The 19142-nt window shown below is 47.6% G+C and overlaps 1 long non-coding RNA gene across 1 annotated transcript in view; it reads right to left on the reverse strand.

Annotated features, from left to right (window-relative positions):
- Window positions 1-9507: 9507 nt before the first annotated feature.
- LOC146870626 (uncharacterized) overlaps window positions 9508-19142 on the reverse strand; it is a 68981-nt gene continuing 59346 nt past the window's right edge. Inside the window, exon 4 of the long non-coding RNA XR_014978760.1 lies at window positions 9508-9563. This is a non-coding gene — a long non-coding RNA (uncharacterized LOC146870626). The remainder of the gene's footprint in view (window positions 9564-19142) is intronic.

Here is a 19142-nt window from a genome sequence, read left to right on the forward strand (position 1 = left end):
GGAGGGGAAACTACTGGCAAACACCCAAAAGACTTTAAGTAACAGCACCACTCCTGCGGATGATTAATTAATGGACCCATATCTGTAGGTCAACGGGCTAGTCACCAGTGCAGGCATGATCACCGAGTTGGTACAGTGTGATCACTGGCACCACAACGGACTGTAGCAAGATTACTGGCAGTGTAACTTATAGTAGAGCCCTGGTTTTCCAACACAAAGACATGCACCATAACAAAGAGACTATGAAACAAGGAACCATAAAGTGGGCATTTATCAATAAAATATTTTACACAAAATACACTCAAATCTGTAAACGGGGCAACAGATATGGAAACATGTTGAAGCTATGAGAGAACAAATCAAACCAGCTCTCTTAAAGTGATCACCCTGGCTGGCTAACGTGAAAGCCTTTGCAGCCACTGACCCTTCTCTGGTATATGGTAATGTACTGTCGCCTGAAATTCTTTCTGCACTAAACAACTTCACCAGGGAATTCATGTGCCTTTGTTCTGTATGTTAGGTGCTGGCAAGTGCGGCTGAGAAATGTCAAAGCTCCATTAAGGATGCGGTTCAGCAGGTGTAATGTGCGCCCTCTGAAACCTCTTGTTGTGTTCATATGATGGAATGCTTGGTATGTGTTCCTGATCTTGTATCTGGCACTATTTTGAGACAAATCTGTTCTTTGACCGACTTTTGGAAGCCTCTATAATACATTTCAATATGGCATATTTCAGGTGCCCACCCAACCCCACATCATTGGTTGTATGTAGACAAAAGTGGCTTTGCCCAGGTACCATCCTGCGGGCAAAGCAGCAGCGCGCATTGAGTATTGCATGGCTCTCAGCTCGAAACTCACGGGACAGGAGGTAATGATGGGTGAGGATGGTAGGGCGGAACTGTTCTGGGGCTGCCTGGCTTGATGGCGTTTACAAATTGGCAGAGTAGTGGGAATGGCGCAGCGGGCATTCAAGTGACATCATAGGCGAGGGATGAGTACGGGGGGCTTAGGCTACTAACATGCTGCCACGCGTAAGATATAAGGTGCGGGCAGAGGAAGAGGAAATTAAAGAGCGGTTAAATGCCAGGGGTAGCAAGGAGGAGGGGGTAAGAACGCCTGGAAACTAATTTGGATAGGGGGTTGCGGGGGGGGTGGTAAAGGCTTGGGGGTAGGGGTAATGCTCGTGAGGGAGGATGGTGTCTCGGGTTGCTGGATGCTTAGTGTAGGTTTTGCGAGTTAGTCAATGGGGCCCGCATGACAACAACAGTAGGCAAGAACAGTGACCAAGGGGTGAGCGATGTGGCCCTATGCGCAGAGTGGCCGACTTGAGTGCGGCTCAATATACGGTGATCCTGGGCAGATAATTTAATGTCCTCAGACTTCTACAAATGAGGTCTGGGGCATGGGGGTGACGCATTGAGTATCAGAAAGAAGGCTTCTATGGAGATTTTCGCAGGCGGAATTAGGGGCAGACCGAGCAGGCACGAATGAGAGCAGCGATGGGGGAGGGAGGAGGCCCAATTTAGGAGTTGGGCATTTTGTATTGGGGCGCGAGAGCAAAAGGTTGTTACGCAATACAATATAATTTGACTGCTATTGGGGTACGTAGGAGCCGAGGCTCAGAGCTTTTGGAGCGGGGGCGTGAAGTTTGAATCTCGGCGTGGCTCAACATCCTGTGAAGGATGTATTTGTCCGGGGGTGACAGAGCGGGGGGAGCATTAAAACGCTTTTTACAATTTTTAAAACATTTCTGAAACATGCAACTGTTGTTAAATGAAAACATACTCGCTTAGTATACAGCAAGAAGGGTTTTTTCAGGGTGGAAAACAAAAAGAAGAGTAATGCCGCTTTGCTTCTAGGCTTCTTCAGTTGCGGCAGGAACATCAAGCCAAATAAGAAAATTATTAGCAGCAAATAAAAAGAAAACATTACAGCAGAGCCGTCTCGAGTAAAAAGCCTGACCTTACCGAAAGAGCGGAGGTTCTGCATAGTGGACATGCAATAGTATTAACAGAACGCGGCAGCGATGAAATAGAGTGGCGCGGGGTCTCTGAAGCTCGTGCATTGCCTCGCAAAGCGAGCATATTTGGTCCTCGAAGATGTAGTTTATTTTCAATCACATGACAACAGGTATTCATTCCAGAAACACTGGTTCGAGATTAAAGATCACCTTTCTCTTGTCACGCCATTACCACCGATCATTCCCAAGTAGAGGAATACCACGGAACGCCGCCTGAAGGCAAATAGATTCTGTCCCAGCGCTTTCCCGGGTTTCATAAACATGGGTATCGGTTTTCTAAGCTGGGGATTCCACCAGATTCGTAGCAGCCGCCCTAAAGACAAGAAAAGGGGCGCCGAAAACAACAAACAGATCACTGCAGGCCATAAACAAACAAGGAACAGAGGCACGCCGGGATATCCAATCCGCCTCCTACGTGACAGAAAGGACTTTATAAGCAAGCATTGAAAATGCAAGAGGACTCACAGTTACAACAAGACCTATTGCTTTAAAATCGAAAGTGTGAATGGGAAGAAGGCACGAACGGGAGGGGTGGGGGGGCTGGTGTGGTCTGAGAAGTATTGGACTGCGGGAGGGGAGGGGAAAATGCAGGGGATGAAAAATACTGTTGGAGGTAAAGGGGCTGGTAGCCGTGGAAGGATACAAATGACGAATGAGGAGGGACTAACAAGCCTTAACCCAATCGGAAGGCAGCATTTAAGACAAAAGCCAATGAGCAGAGAGTGGGCGGAGCTTCCACGAAGCTTCCACTCTACAGTGTATACTGCATGCCTCGCAAAGCGATGGCAGCGCATTCGCGCTGCCACGCTAGCGAGACCTAAAAAGGAAGTAGGAGGATCTTTTTCTGCAGCTGTTATCTATTCTATTCTTGAATTCTGAGGCTTTTGGGCCTGGTTCTACTAGTGCTTCGTGTACTACTTACCCTTCGGGTGTTAGGCACTACTAATGCGTTAGAAAACACTTGTCCAAGAATATCCCCTGATTTGGTAGAAGAGCCTTTCGTGCACATGATGTTTGAAGGCAGCTGACAAATAATTGTTGCTGCTCTTGTTTATGAGATAAGTATATCTCCTGGTTCCTTGGTGTTAGAGGCATAGCGTGAGATAGTCTGCTTGGATCCTCTCTGCTCATCCTCTTTCAGAGCCCTGTATCACTTCCGGATCAATATTTGGAAACTCAAAGGTTTATTTCATGCACATTTTGGTGTTAGGATGGCTTCCTCCCTACAGTGGGTCCAACATCTCTTTCCAAAGTCTTCTGTATTAAGGCAGGTAATCTGTGTTCTAGGCATGCTATATTGATGTTAGTGAGGCCTAGCATCCCAAGTGGCTTGGTTAGCCACAATGTTATACCTTTGAACCTTTTTATTCATGCCCATGTACCAGTGTTTTGCACCCTTTGGGGATGTACACATGGACTGCTCCACGCTACAGCTTATTTTGGACCAGCTGCAAAGTTCTTGCTTCCTCAACCCTGGCCTCACTGTCCTTCCTTTGAGGCTGCATGTTGGTGGAAACTGGATATTTTTCTGAGGAAATATAATGGTGTTGGTTCAGGTACAAGTGCCTTCTCTTTGGTCTCAAGGCCTCATGTCTCATAGCTACTTCTCCATTGTGTTGGTTTTTATTGTATTTGACTTACCAAAGGCTATGTGTTCTTTCTGTTACAATGTTTAGTTTTTTGGCTGTTCATTGTACCTCTCTGATTGTACCTTCCACCCACGTTTATGGAGGTTACTTATGAGAAGGATACAGGTTACTGCCTAGATGCATATGATTGAGATATTTCAGTCTTAACTTCTTTGAGTGGCTGAGCTGGGGATGCCCCTCTGCCTTGATTGCAAGTTTGATTAGTATGTGGTATCCATTAGAGATTTATTATTTTGCACTTATTCTATGGCATGCTATTTGTTATGCTTTGGTAACGTCTGCCTTTTGTTTCCTGGAATTCCATGCTCCCTTCATATAGGTGTCACTTGCTATCAGTTTGATTGATTTGTGCTTCAGTGGTTGGCACCAACTACATGTGGTGCGTGTGGGTGTACCCTTAATTGAGTAGTCTCCGTTCCTGGGCATAGGAACATGGATATATGTTAGGCAGTGTCACTCCTTTAGGTTGGAAGACTGTGCACCTTTTATAACTCTGCAGGCTCTGATCTGGCCCTTCTGCTGGTTTGCTGCTGCTATGGGTATGTGTATTACTGACCACCTATAGGGGGGCTGTTTCATTTTCAAAAGATATAAGCTAACATTTATAGCTTTCAGTTGCCAATGGTCTGATGCTTCATTGGTCAGTCGCTTACTTTCGTAAGTGTAGGGTTTGAGCCATTACTCTCCACAAGGGTCAGTAGTTGTCTATGACTTGTAGGCACCTACATGTTGTCTGTTAAAGATTAACTTAGCCCAGCTTTGTAAATGTTCATAATGTGACACCTATAATGAGGAAGAGGAACAAAGTGGTAATGCTCTCTTTACTTTCCTGTAACGCTCATCATATTGAGTCCTACTGTTGCTTGTCACAGTCTTAGGCCCACGTTCCCCGCCTCGGGTGTGGTCTGTTTTCTACCATTCCAATATTGCTCGAGTATTATAAACGATATTACCAGGTAAAAGGTCAAGAAGCATATTTATTAAAAAATCATACAGCGCAGCAAGTTGCCTTTCTGCGTGATAGGGAAAGAGCAAGAATGCCCCATATTTAACATCATATGGTGCATTCATGTCTTTTCCCTGCTCTGATGCACAATGTGCTGCCTAGAGCCAATGCAGGCAGCCTTGCACCATGGTGTAGAGGGCCTATGTTGTGAGCAGGATTCTTTGTGTACAGGAAGGGACGCCTTCCTGCACAAAAATAATCCCCTGAGGCATTTTCCTCTTTCTATGTGTGCTGCAGAATGTGCTGTGTGTGCTTTAACCAGTGGTCATCATTCCCTGGGTTGGGCTTCTTTTCAGTGGGTGTTTAGGGGAAGTTGGGCTCGTTTTACAATCAGGCTCTTGCAGGCAGTCGATGCTCTGTGTGCTTTAACCAGTCGTTATCAGACCCTGGGTTGGGCTTCTTTTCGGTGTGTGTTTAGGGGAGGTTGGGCTTGTTTTATTATCAGGCTCTTGCCTCTACTCCTTCTCTCACATCCCCATCACCATCAGCGTGAACCTACAGATGATCCTGTCTGCTTTTCTGTACCCAGACTGCATGAGTACCTGGGATGAGTGGAGGGCAGGAGGACCTGGAGAGAGACAGTTAAACTACACTGTTGCCACAATGCTTTCCTACCTAGACCATTCAAACACACACAGAGCATATTAGAGAATTTCACCTCCTGCGCTCACACCCCAACCCCCAGAGATACTACTCTCTTACACACATCAGGGCTGCCCACCCGTGCTTACACACAGAGAGCAGCATTGCAGCTGTGGCACACACACAGGTAGTGTAGAACTGCTGCTTTCTTACACTCAGCAGGCTGCCCACACATGCTTACACAAGTAGAGCAGCAATGCTCCTGTAACACATACATACACTGCAGGGCTACAAGCATACACCACAGAGACACTCACAGGCTGGCAGTGCAGACTTCTGCTCACTTGCGCACCTCAGACGGTCCACCCATGCTTACATAGAGAGAACATACAGCAGTAGTGTATCTGCAGAGAATGACTGTGTGTATCTGCGGAGAGTGACCATGCAGGGCTACAAGCATGCATACGCACCCCTCAGAGACACACACAGACTGGCATTGCGGTAACTGCTGCTCTGTACACAGAGCCGGGCTGACATGTCGTGCCACACAGACCAGAGCTCAGGCTGCACATCCCGGTATAGATCCTGTCCTACAGACAGAGCATGACTGGCAACGTCTGAACACACAGACAAGCCAGTTCTACTCCAGCTCTCAGATACAATCCACTTCTTACAAAACTGACAATAGCTTACCTACAGACAGAGAAACCCACCCCTCCACAGACACAGCAGGAGCCGCTTAGACCCCCAACACAGCCTGGCTAGTAGTGGTGTCCATGCTTTTTCCCAAAGAGCAGTACTCGATGCAGCACCAAATACAAACTGGCAGAACAAGAGGCTACTTGTGAGAGTTTGAACTATTGGCATTATAAATGACAATGCCTTTTAATTATGTGTTTCCAAAACCTGCAATTGGTGCGTAAACACACACTTTGTACTTATAGTCCTTGCTTACGAGAAGCAGGGCTGGAGATAACAGCACCTTTTTTAATGGCAGTCTACCTTCTTGTAAGCAAGGACTATAAGTACAAAGTGGTTGTTTACGCACCACTTGCACATTTTCAAAACACAAATAAAAGCATTGTCATTACAATGCCAATCGCTCAATCTCTTGCAAATGCGAGACCTATTGCATTGCAAATGCTTGTTTTTGTTGGTGTGCCAGCATATGTCGAGTATTCGGACATTTTATCCATGCCCGCTTTTTCTTAAACATAATTTTAGCATTTTGCATGAGAGCAGATAACATGTAAATATTTCCGGATGTATCAGCCTACATCTACACTGCTTGGAAGACAAGAGCACGAGTCCGGAAAATATTGCTTATATTTTTAAAATAATATTTGAATCTGAAGGCGTAGATGTATAAGAGGCCTTTGCTTATCTTATCTGATTAAAACCAGATACTCCTGAAGCTTACATTATGGTTTTAGCATATAACTGCTTTGAACTTTACAAACTTTCTTATGTGGTTTTAATGAAATATTCTAATAGAGAAAGGGTTTCTCTTTTTTGTTTCTTTTCCTTCCTTGATGTTAAAATCGCATCGCACAGTAATATGCTGAGTCTTTGAAAGTGTTAACTTTTAGGACAGTTCCAATGCACTATCATTGCCTTGCTCACAAAAACAGTAGTATCCACAGTATTCTTTGTTGTCTTTTATTTTATTAATTGGGGCACTTATCGGTCTGGATTTATCAAATCTGTTATAGTTGTTCATGTTCACGCTGTAACCATATAGAGGACACTTTGGTTCTATTAACATTTGTAACTCATCAAATTGTAGATTTTTAATGATTATTCATATTTTTTATTTTTCACAATCCTAATGCTGTGTATTGTAAATGTAAAGGTTGCGTTTTCACCGTGTTGGTAATTGTTATGGCCTACTTTGGCTGTGTGCAATACATTTTTGGAGTTTGACGTCTGGCCTTAGCCAAGATATTTTGTTTTGATTAAAAATACATATATACTATACATACTTACAGGGTCTTTCAGTTATCCTTCTTCACCTATTGGTTTATCATTTACATTTTGCTTCCACCTGCCACAGCATACAACATGGAACACAGGTTCAGGCGACTTGAGCTGTTGGCCTACCGACTATTAGTGACGACATTCTGCTCTTACACAGTGTGCACTTCTGCACAATAAGAACTCCCCTTTAGTGTCAGAGACAATCTGTGCAATGTGTGTTTTTACATAAAAATATACATATAAATATAATTGGCCTTTAAGCAATGCTTGTTTTTTAATTTAAATTCAATTCTGTTCACACACAGAATGCTAATGTTAGCATAACTATCAATTTTGCTTCCCTTAGCCAGTATGGTGCTGTTCATTTTCAAATATTTTCGTTACAGCATATCTTTTTTTAAGTACATGCATCTTTTTATAATTAGTGGAGAAGACGCTAACAACACTTGAAGCTGACAGCATATCTATAACACAGGACGGAAAATGGACACATTACAACATGACACCCATTACATGCATGCCAACAGATCCCATTCAGGTGGGAGACTCCCGATTTTCGAAGCCAGAGATGGCTTTAATTTAAGTATCTCCCACTTGAAATGATCCCTTCTTCAATAGAAATCGAAGGGGAAAATACATTCCCCTGATTTTTTGTTTTCTAAATCTCCCACTTTGCTGTTCTTAAGTATTGGCATGTATGCCATTATCCCATCCATCTTCATCAAAAATATTTCAGGGGCAGTGAGTAGAATTGGCAGTGTATAAAGTTGCCAAATAGTTATTTTCAAATTGGAACAGGTAACCAGCTCATGTTTTGTGTCTTTGGAATTGTAATGAAAAATCCTAGCTTATGGTAAAGACAGATTTTAAATTACAATTTTGAAACTGCCACATTTGCAACTGAGCGTGCTTTAATTTTGAAGATATTTCTGTTGAAACTCAAGGAGATTATGGACGGAGCGCTGAAACTTTTAAGACACTCACCCCCAGTCACAGATCTAGGTTGAATCCATCATCGTTCTTTAGCTCACTTCCCCACCCCAGTTCAGACACAGCTATATGCACATCAGTCTTGATCCTATGCCTCACGAGAACAGTCCAGCCCAAACTACCAAACCATGTCTTCCCTGGACCGGAAACAAGCATTCTGGGACCATTTTTGGGCTAACAGCCCTCATCAGCAAGGCTAGCGTGAATCCAGTGACAAAGTGAGCAAGGGACCCACGTCTGGGCATACCCTGCCCTAAGTTGGCAGGGTATGCTCGGACGTGGGTCCCTTGCTCACCTTGCCACTGGATTCAAGCTAGCCAGGCTGATGAAGGGTGTTACCCAGAAACCGGTCCCAGGATGGTTGTTTCCGGTTCAGTGAAGACCTGGCTTGGCAATTCAGGCTGGACTGTTCCCATGAAGCACAGGGTCAAGACTGATTTGCAATGTCGCTGCCAAAGTCCTATCTGAGTCTACATGTTTGTATGCCTGCATCCTATTCCATAAATTAATGCACTGCTTTTAGTCAGTGGAAGAAGGTGGCATTTTATGCGCCTGCATTTTCAAAAAATTATTCCCAACAGCTTTTAATCCAAAACACAGAAGAATATCTCATTATGTGTGCTCTTCTACTCCTGCTGTCAATGCCAACTTTAACAAGGATAACTTGAGTGATGATTTCCAGTTGGTTAGTTTATGCATCACAAGTTAGCGTGAGGGATAGGTACATAGTGTACGTAGTAAGCAAATTGCCTGTAAGACCAGGTGCCAAAATAAGGTGGTTAAAAGCTTTCAACAAGAATCCAAAGAAAACGAGAGAAGGATTGCTAGTGCAGTAAAATGTACTGTGAATATCTCAGCCTGTAGACCATAAATCTATTTAGTTTCATGCTCAAAGGGTCAGACATGTAAAACGAAGAGAATTTTCACTAGCCTGATCCCAGTCAGACAACTCCCAAATGTTGTTTGCGTCATAATTAACGTTCTAGCAGCTATTTAATGGTATCCATATATGCAGAGTCTACTAAAAATGTGCGTACACTTTTCCTCCGTCCCACCCAATCGTAAATTTACATTTCACTAATTTGGACCCCCATCAAACTGCCCTTCGGGTGAAAGGACTCTGCTCTTGCTCCGTCTGTGACATGACCTGTAAAAAAGAACACATGCAGGGGTGGTTACCCAGGAGTGGGGCTTGGCTTGGCAAAATTCTTATGTCAAATTGAGCATAAGCATTAGAAAATGAAAGTAAAATGATCCATCCCCATAACCAAAAAAAATACCTTGATTATTACATCTTGGGGTGAAGATGATCATCTGTGCTGTTCTTGATAGCAAGAAGAACTAAACAAAGATAAGTATAGGATTATATATATGGAGATCATGCAGAAAACTACATAAAACAAACATACATAAGTAAACGTGGCATGACCACAGCATGCTCTGTTAGTATTTCAGAGCATGTTCGAATCTGTACAGGCGTTTCAATGACGGTCACGGCATGAAGGGGTGGAGCTACATTGCTTGATTAGAACCCACGACCTTCATCAGGGGAACTTTTGCTATCATAACAGGAACTAGGGTAGCCCAATACGACATTCCTGTACTCGGAATTACCAAAACAATGGTAATCAGAAACGCCAAGGTACAGGAATACCGTGCTTTTTTAGTAAATAGGGAATTACTGTAGGAATTGGTGCTTCAGCAATACTAGCATAAGTCAATTGGCCTTTCCAGGTAAGGTATTCAATTGAATTATGACCTTGATAAAAACTACAGGAATTAGAAAGTACGTCATTTCCCACAAACAAAAGCAGTCATTATTACGGTACTTGAAAAATCATGTTTTAGAAAAAAACTGCACTTAGGGGTTGGCTATGAAATCACTGTCACCAGCACAATGTTAGAAGCTTAGGGTTATAAACAATTCTGTAAGATTTGAGGCCCCTTTTTGGTAAACTGAGTTTATTGTATTGTGTTCTACTAAGTGACACTCAGACAGACTTTATATCCAGGGGAATAACGTGTTTTACATCCTAGTACCATTAACAGTGCATATGTGTAACTGTACAGAATGTATGCACCTTTGACAGTTAACTTTAAATATGGCAATTATTGCACTGCGCACACCTTTCTGTACCATCCTACTGTTTTAAGCTCCTGCCTGGGCAGGCTTACATGTACAAGGGTTGCACTGAAAGTTAAAATGTCCTTTCCCCTATTTCCCCTCTGCTCCTACATAGCAGTTGAAAGCAGGAGCAGATGATTTTGGGGGCTATACATAACATAAAATTATAGACAGGTAAAAAGTGAATAACTGGAATGTTTTGCACCTTACGGTTCTGAGTAACATCATAGACAACTCAAGCTTCTCTCTTGCTGTCTATTTGAATATCACTCAGAACCCCTCAGTGACAGACATCCCTGTAAATCACTGTTAGCCATCTAGAATTCTACACGTAGAACATGACTGGTTTGGAAAGTTAATTATCAAGGACAATAAAAAACCCATGATTCCATTCTTGTCTGGGTCAATTACAAAACAAACAAGCAACTTACTCTGAGGGTCTGACAGTATAGAGGCTATTGGAGTAAGGACATCAGACTGCTCGCCCTATTTGGAGCAGATGAGCTGGTGTCTTTTTCCTGTCTGTCACCACCATGAAAAACCTGGCAGTCACATAGAGTTTCTAAAAAATAAACTCCTGCTTTTGGAGTTTTTTCAGAAAATTATTTGTGGATGGTTTTAACCAGATATTGTCACCAATCAGTAGACCTGCATCCCAAATTAAAATTAATAAAGAATTTTCCTACGACTGAGGCAATTATTGAACAAATGCAAAATCGAGAATATTCTTGCAAAATAAAGCAATATCTATAAACTACTTTCCTGATATGCAAGGCATAATGCAAACAAAATTCATAACTTCTCATTATGTTTATGGGCTTCAGCCAAGACCCATTACCTGCTAAACCTTGTTATGTGAAGAGAATCCAATGAAAGAGTCAAATGTATAGTAGAGAAAGAGAATATCAGCATATCTTCACTCAACTCCTTCCATATTACGTTTTTTAATATACCCCCATGTAGCTTGCTCAGGTAATAAAAATAACATACCAGTACAGCAAGACCTTTAAAATGAAGGGCAAGAACACCACATTCCAAGCCCATAGTCTCCATCAACAAACTTTTATTTTAAAGCCAGAAATAGTTTTCAGAGACATGGCTGTTCTTTTTCCCCTCTAAGAAATTACAATTCTGGCATTCAACTGCACAAAGTGCTAGTGCTGGGATTTTTTTCTACATATATTTTCAAAAGGGATGACAGAGAATCCTTTTTCCCCAGGGGCTCAGAAAATTGAAATAATCCATGCCCAGCAAAATAACCTGCTGCAGCTTAAAGGTAGCTGCTTATCAAATTATGGATCACACCCTCCTGAACACAGATAAAGAGATTACTCCTACCCCCTTATATATTGCTGGACATGGTCAATCATCTCACCCTTATCCAAGCCCTGAAGTCTTGAGGGGGATTACACTAGGAACATCGTTGAATGGTTCTCCTATATATCCAACTGATACTAGGTCAATCAGAAGCATAACTTTAAGTAACAGACACATCCTGTCATCTGCAGGGTTGACTAGGGCTCCACTTTGTCCTCATCATCTTCATTCTCTATATGGAGACCCTTGGAAATCTACAGACTAACAACTGGATTACAAATGAACAACCCCTTTGTGACATATAACATTATTTGAATGTCTCCTCCTCTCCAGATATCTAGTCTGTCAAACACTGCCTGCACATCATCTCGATCTGAATGTCCTGGATGTCTAGCACCTTCTTGGTGCTGAATCCACCAATAGAGAATTTCTAATATTTGGAGGAAAAAAGCAGCAAATAGTCCAAACCAAAAAAAGCTGAATGATTTGAACTCCAACTTTCACCCAAAGCTGTGTCAATCAGATTCATCCTGAACACCACCCTCTTTATCAAGCAACACATCGCCAATAAAACCAAGTCTGCTTGGTAATAGCTATTTGTCAGATAAAGAAAGTGAAACCATACCTTCTAGAATGTGACTTCAAAATTACTGCTCAAGCCTTTGTCCTCTTTTATCGAGATGGAGGCAATGCCCTACTCCATGGATTCTCAGATTCATTACTAACCCACCTTTAGGGATTCCTAAACACTGAATCACACCTCATGAAGCAACTCAAGAAATGGCAACACCACTCCTACCCTGATGGAGCTTCACTGGCTCCCCTTGCTGTTACGCACCATCCTCAAAACCAGCTGCATTATTTACAAATCCATCACGACTAGCACCACAGCCTATCAGGCTCACATTCTCACCATCTCCATTGGCTCTCAGCACATCTGCTGCCTGGACACTATGGTAGTGCAGATGAAGTAGCGTAAAGAAAAGAAACCAGACAACAGCCCTTCTCCGTCCATGCTCCTAGGATCTTTTATGAAATTCTTATATGTATTAGGACCTCCACAACACTGTTTCAATTTAGAAAAAAGCTGAAGATTTACCTCTTTACAGTCCGCTTCCTCATTTAGAACCCAACTAACCCTGCATTCACTTATTGACATTATCCTTGCTCTGTAAAGTGTAAAGCTTTCCAGAGTCTTTCGGCTTCGTTAACTCTATATAAATACCACATCATACATAAAATAATTTGACCCAATCTGTGCCCTGAACACTTCTGAGAACCATCTACTTTTACAGTCGCATAGCTCCCTATCGCTATCTGGACTGCCAAATGTTATCTATTCATTGGCAACTGTATTAGTGCTTTAAAGTGTTCTGCTGTGTTTGGAAGACCATGTCAGTTTAAGCTGTCAGCAGTAGCGGTTCCTCCGCTAAGGCGGAGGAGCGTCACCCCACTGCTTTGCAGCAGTGAAAGAAAGGAAAAATAAAATGATAATAACTGGACGTTATTATCATTTTATTTGTTCCTGCTGCGACAGCATGGGGCAGGGCGGGGCTGCTCTGCTCACCGAGCAGGGGAGCAGTGGTGGGCACACTGAAGTGCGCATGATGCTTTTGCCGGCTGTAGGAGAGTAGGATCTGCACTTATGTTGCCCCCACTTTTTTTCTGATGCGAACACTGGTTTCTGGCTATAGTCTGGCTGGGTCCCTGCTAATCAGGGCCCCAGTCTCTCTTTTCTCTCTAAATAACTTGGAGTGCATATTAGATGCACTAGTGACTGGATACTGTGGTACCTTAAGAGCCTCTAGTATATGGTACCTTAGATACCAAGGGCATAGGTACTTCACAGGCCTACCAGGGGCTGAAGCAAGTATTATGCCACCCCTGGGAAGCAGACTAAATCTGACACCACGGGCCTGCTACTGCAGCCTGGGTGAGGTAGTGTTAGCACTCCTCACTGAGGTATAAGTTCCCTATATCTCACCATGCACACACATATAAACCTATCAGTCACCCCTAAGGCAGGCCCTATCAATCCTGAGGGCAGGGTGCTTGGTTTACAATGTGAGGGGGAGCCTCTGCCTGAGCAGGGCCCCTCTGCAGCTGGCAGAGTCTATTATCTGTGGCTGGTTGTGGATGCGGTTAAACCATATACTCTTAAGTGCATTATAACCTAGCGGTAAATGTAAACTTTGGAATGACTGCATCAAAACATGTCGTGTTTGGTGTCAAACAACTTCGAATCATACCCCCACACCAGTAACTGGTGTGGGAGTATGATCCCACCCTTCTAGAGGAGACGACATGTACCTACTGTGGAAACACGGTCAAAATCTGAAAGAGCCCTGGCCTCACAAAATGGATGCCACCAGCACAGACACTGGGCTGCCCTTCTGCTGCTGACTGAAACTTGCAGTGGAGAAGGCCCAACAATAGGCATCCTGTCACAGGGAGGTGTCACCACCTTCCAGACAGGATTTAGTGTATTGGGGCTGGGTGGGTGCACTCTTAGAGTGCTTTGAAGTCCTGCACTGGGGAAGCAGTAGGCTCCTCTGTGCATATGCCAGCTCAAACCGGTTCAGGGGCTACCTGCCCCTGCTCTTTCACGAAACTGGACAAAGGGAAGTGGGTGTAACCACACACTCCCCTGACCCTCCCAGAGGAGTGGTGATAGAGCTAGTCCCTCCCTTTCCTTTAGTATAAGATAGGGAAACCTTGCCATTGCAAATTAGATATCCCTGGACGACTGTTGGACCCGGCCTCGTAGAATGGCCCTCCGTGCCCCCGCACCACCGAAACCTGGCACCTACAGCCCAAGCCCCCGGCCCGGCCGAACCTCCCCACCAGGACACCCGCACCGACCCGGACATCTCCGTCCCTGGCCTCTCCCCTTTCGGCCACCCCGGGCCCGCGTGCCCACTTCATGCACCAAGATGGCCGCCCGGCCCCAGCGCGACCCGGGCATAGAGGCGCCACTCCGGCTGGAGGACATCACGCTCCCAGGGGATGAGAGAGGGAGGAGCAGTTTCTATCGTACCTCTGAACTCCCCCGGGACGATGGGTTTCGATCGGCCCTCCGGCCTCCCTGAGGGCTGGCTCCACGCCTGCTGGGTGTCTGGGACTCCTCCCGACCCGGCCCTGAAAGGATCAAAAGACTATAGCAGGAAATCCCGACAAGCGACCCCCAGGTGACAAGACCCCTGCCTGCACAGACTCCGGACATCAAAGAGGGGTCGAATTATAACAAGGGGTGCTCTGGGGCTGTCCGGCAGATTCGACGCTGGAACAACGAGAGCCTGCTGACGTGGTCGCGGCTCCTGGAACTGGAACTCACCTGAGCCCTGCTGAGTGACTCGCGGCTCCCTGAAGATCGTAAGACCTCCGAACTTGTACCTGAGCCCTGCTGAGTGACTCGCGGCTCCCTGAAGATCGTAAGACCTCCGAACGTGTACCTGAGCCCTGCTGAGTGACTCGCGGCTCCCTGAAGATCGTAAGACCTCCGAACTTGTACCTGAGCCCTGCTGAGTGACTCGCGGCTCCCCCAGACTCTCACGGTCCCGCCGGACCCCACCTCCGACCACGTATCCCCCAGCTCGAGGATTGTGAGCTGTGCGCCGGGTACGTCCCTGCTTTGAACCGTTACCAGAGACAGTCCCGCTACCCCCTACCTTTCCGAGACTCTTGAGCCCGTGCTCACCTTGTACATATTTGCAGTGATACCTGTTTGATAAAGCTTGTTCTGAGAATACCCAGTGTGGTCCTTCTGTGTCGTGTGGTGCCAGAAGTACGATCCTAGTTGCGAGAATCCTCCCCCTGGGGAATCTCCCGCCAGTGCCCGGCTACGATACTTTGAGGGTGGGTCTCAGGGTAGTCAGGACCCCCTTTCCGGGCTCCTCTGAGGTCGCCGTCTAACATTGGTGGCAAGCGACGGGATTCGGGCCCATCACCTAGAGATCGTACAGTAAACGACGGACGCACGACCAACAAAGATGGCAGAAGGAAGCGCCACGAGCTCCGCAGAAACTAACGCCAACAGAGTGTTCCAGGTGGAGCATCTGGAAGAATACACACACAAAGAGCTAAAACAATTTTGCAAAGAACTTAAAATCGCTACCACTGGCCTCAACACTAAAGAAGACTTGCAGAAAGCACTGAAAACTTGGGTGGAGACCGGGGCCTCCCGCCCGGAAGGCACGGGGGAGCGCCCCGACGAAGCCGAACCCCCCCAAAATGAAAGCAGTAGCAATCAGGTGCGAGGCATCGTACCAGACGGGGGCCTATCCCCGGAAGAGCTCGCGGACAGAGAGAGAAGCCGCAGTCATGAACTCGAGTTAGCCAAACTCAAAATCGAGGGCGAATTGAAGTTAGCGGAGAAGAAGCTAGCAGTAGAGCAAATGCGTGTACAAGGCGAACTGGAAGAAAAGAAGCTCCAACGGGAGCACGAAGGAAGAAAGCTCCAACTGGAGCACGAACGGAGCTTAAAGGAACTCGAGCTCAAGGCCCGAAATGAGGACGGGAGGCCCTCGGGGAACCGAGAGACGGCCCCCCCAGCGGAACAGAAGGTCCACATCCCCAAGGATGTGGTCAAAGAATATTATAAAAACGATGACATTCAGCAATGGTTTCGGGCCTACGAGGTCGCCATGACCTCCCATCGGATTCCACAGAAGGACTGGGGGGCGGGGTTGTGGGGACGGTTTCTGAGCGAAGGAAGGGACACCCTGCTCGACCTACCCCTATCCCTGCAGACCTCCTACAGCCACATGAAAGAGGCTCTCCTCACAAGATACGGCCTCACCCCAGAAATGTACCGCCAACGGTTCCGGGACTGCAGGAAGATCCCGGGCACCACCTGGGTGGAGTATGTAAACTTTTTTAGTCGGGCCTTCGATGGGTGGGTCAAGGGCAGCAAAGTCACCACCCTTGCCGAACTCACTGACCTCATGTTATGGGAACATCTGGCTGCGAACTGCTTCGTAGAGCTACGTCAACATCTGCTGGATAGCAAGCTCACAGATCCCCGGAAGCTGGCCGTGGAGGCCGACCGCTGGACCAACACCCGGGTCTCCCGGGGCATGGTAGGAGAGTACCCCCGAACCAGTCAGGGACCACCCCGCCAGAGAGGGGGAGGGAACCAGGGAGGGCCGAGGGAATCCCAGCCTAGCCCCCCAAAGACACCACCTCCACCTTTCCCGGCGCCCCCCCCACCAGTAACAGGGCCCCCTGGGAGACGGGGACACCGGGTGACCGTCACCTGTTTCCGCTGCCAGAAACCCGGGCACTACGCCAATGACCCAGAGTGCCCCATGGCCACCCAAGTCACCCCTGCGAGACAGATAGCCAACGTAGCCCTAGGGGAGGAGGTTGAGGAAGCCGAGGAGTGGGAACCAGCCGCGATGGCCCTAGTATCCCTGGGAGATAGGGAAATGATCCCTGGTAGCCTCCTACCGTCCAACACACAGAAATATGGGCAGCTCGTCAAGATCAATGGCCACCAGGTAGAGGCCCTGCGGGACACCGGGGCCAGTATCACCGGTGTCCTCAGGCACCTAGTTCCCGAGGAGCAGATCCTCCCCAATGTCTTTTGCCCCGTAATATCTGCAGACAATAGGGAAAGTATGTGTCAGGTGGCCCTGGTGCCATTTGAGTGGGGAGGGGTGATAGGCAAACTCAAGGTGGCCGTAAGAACCTCCCAGCCGGTCGACTGCCTCTTAGGGAACGACCTGGAGAGTTCCCCCTGGAAGCACGTAGAGCGCAAGGCCCACCTAGGAATGATGGGACTCCCCGAGTGGGTGTGTGCCACCACCCGATCTATGACAGCCCGACTCACTCCCCGGAGAGAAATCGAGAGCACCCCGGTCAAAGTAGCCAGCACCGTCCCCGCCGAGGGTCCTCCCGTTCCCCCATCGGAAGGGTCCGTCGTCAGCGACGAACCCGCACCATCCGACCCCGCCCCGGTCCCCGAGTTGGGGGATCTACCCGAGTTGGCCCATTGGCGCCACGAGGGCGGGCCCACCCGAGAAGAATTTTGCCGGGAGCAAGCCACCTGTCCTTCCCTGGTCGGGCTGCGGCGCCAGGCCGAGGGCCAAGCCGCAGGTGACCAGACCGGAACGCACCGAATCTATTGGGAGAATAACGTCCTGTATAGTGAGCAGAAATCAGTGGAGCTGGGATCCGGACGGGTACTGGTGGTACCTCTCCGCTTCCGGGATTTCCTCCTGGGCTTAGCCCACGATGTCCCCCTCGCCGGTCACCTGGGTCAGGACAAGACCTACAGCCGTCTCGTGACCCATTTTTATTGGCCTAAGATGAAAGCAGCGGTAGAAGCCCACTGCAAGTCCTGCCCCACGTGCCAAGCCAGTGGGAAGAGTGGGGGGAAGCGCAAGGCTCCCCTCCAACCCTTCCCGGTCGTCAGTACCCCCTTCGAACGAGTCGGGATCGACATCGTGGGGCCACTGGACCCCCCCACATCCCAAGGTCACCGTTTCATCTTGGTCCTAGTGGACCACGCCACCCGCTACCCAGAGGCTATTCCCCTACGCACCATTACGGCCCCCGTGGTGGGCCGGGCCCTGATGGGGATCTTCTCCAGGGTGGGTTTCCCCCGCGAGGTCGTGAGCGATCGCGGCACTAATTTTATATCCAGGTATATGACGTCCCTGTGGCAACAATGTGGGGTGTCCTATAAGTTCACCACCCCGTACCATCCCCAAGGGAACGGCCTAGTAGAGAGGTTTAATAGGACTTTGAAAGGGATGATCGCTGGCCTAGAAGAGCCCCTCCGGCGTAAGTGGGACGTCCTGCTCCCCTGCCTCTTGTTCGCTTACCGGGAGGTCCCCCAGAAGTCCTTAGGGTTCAGCCCGTTTGAATTACTCTATGGGCACCCCGTCCGAGGTCCCCTCAGTTTAGTTAAGGAAGGGTGGGAGGCAGCACCCCAGGCCACCCCCCGAGATGTGTTCCAATATGTCCTGGCCCTCCGGAACCAGACCAGGAGGTTCCGAGAACTGGCCGAGGCCAACCTGGAGGCGAGTCAAGAAGAAATGAAGCGCTGGTACGACCAGAATGCTACTCTGGTCGAGTTCCAGCCGGGCCAGCAGGTGTGGGTCATGGCCCCGGTGAAGCCGGGCGCTCTCCAGGACCGATGGACTGGGCCCTACAAAGTGGTCGAGAAGAAGAGCCAAGTCACCTACTTGGTGGACGTCCAGTCGCCTCGGGATCCCCTCCGGGTCCTGCACGTGAACCGCCTCAAGCCTCACTTCCAGCGGACAGAACTGAGCCTCCTGCTGGCCACCGATGACGGGGCCGAAGATGAGTCGGATCCCCTCCCGGACCTCCTGTGTATCAAGGAGCAGGATGGCTCCGTGGAAGGAGTGAACCTCTCCCCAGCCCTCACTGCCCAGCAACAAGCGGACTGCCGCCAGCTCCTAAGACAATTTTCTGACCTCTTCTCCCTGACCCCCCGGGTCACCGACTGGTGT

This window comes from Triturus cristatus, chromosome 1_1 (assembly GCF_964204655.1).
Source record: "Triturus cristatus chromosome 1_1, aTriCri1.1, whole genome shotgun sequence".
In the NCBI taxonomy this organism is placed as follows: Eukaryota; Metazoa; Chordata; class Amphibia; order Caudata; family Salamandridae; genus Triturus; species Triturus cristatus.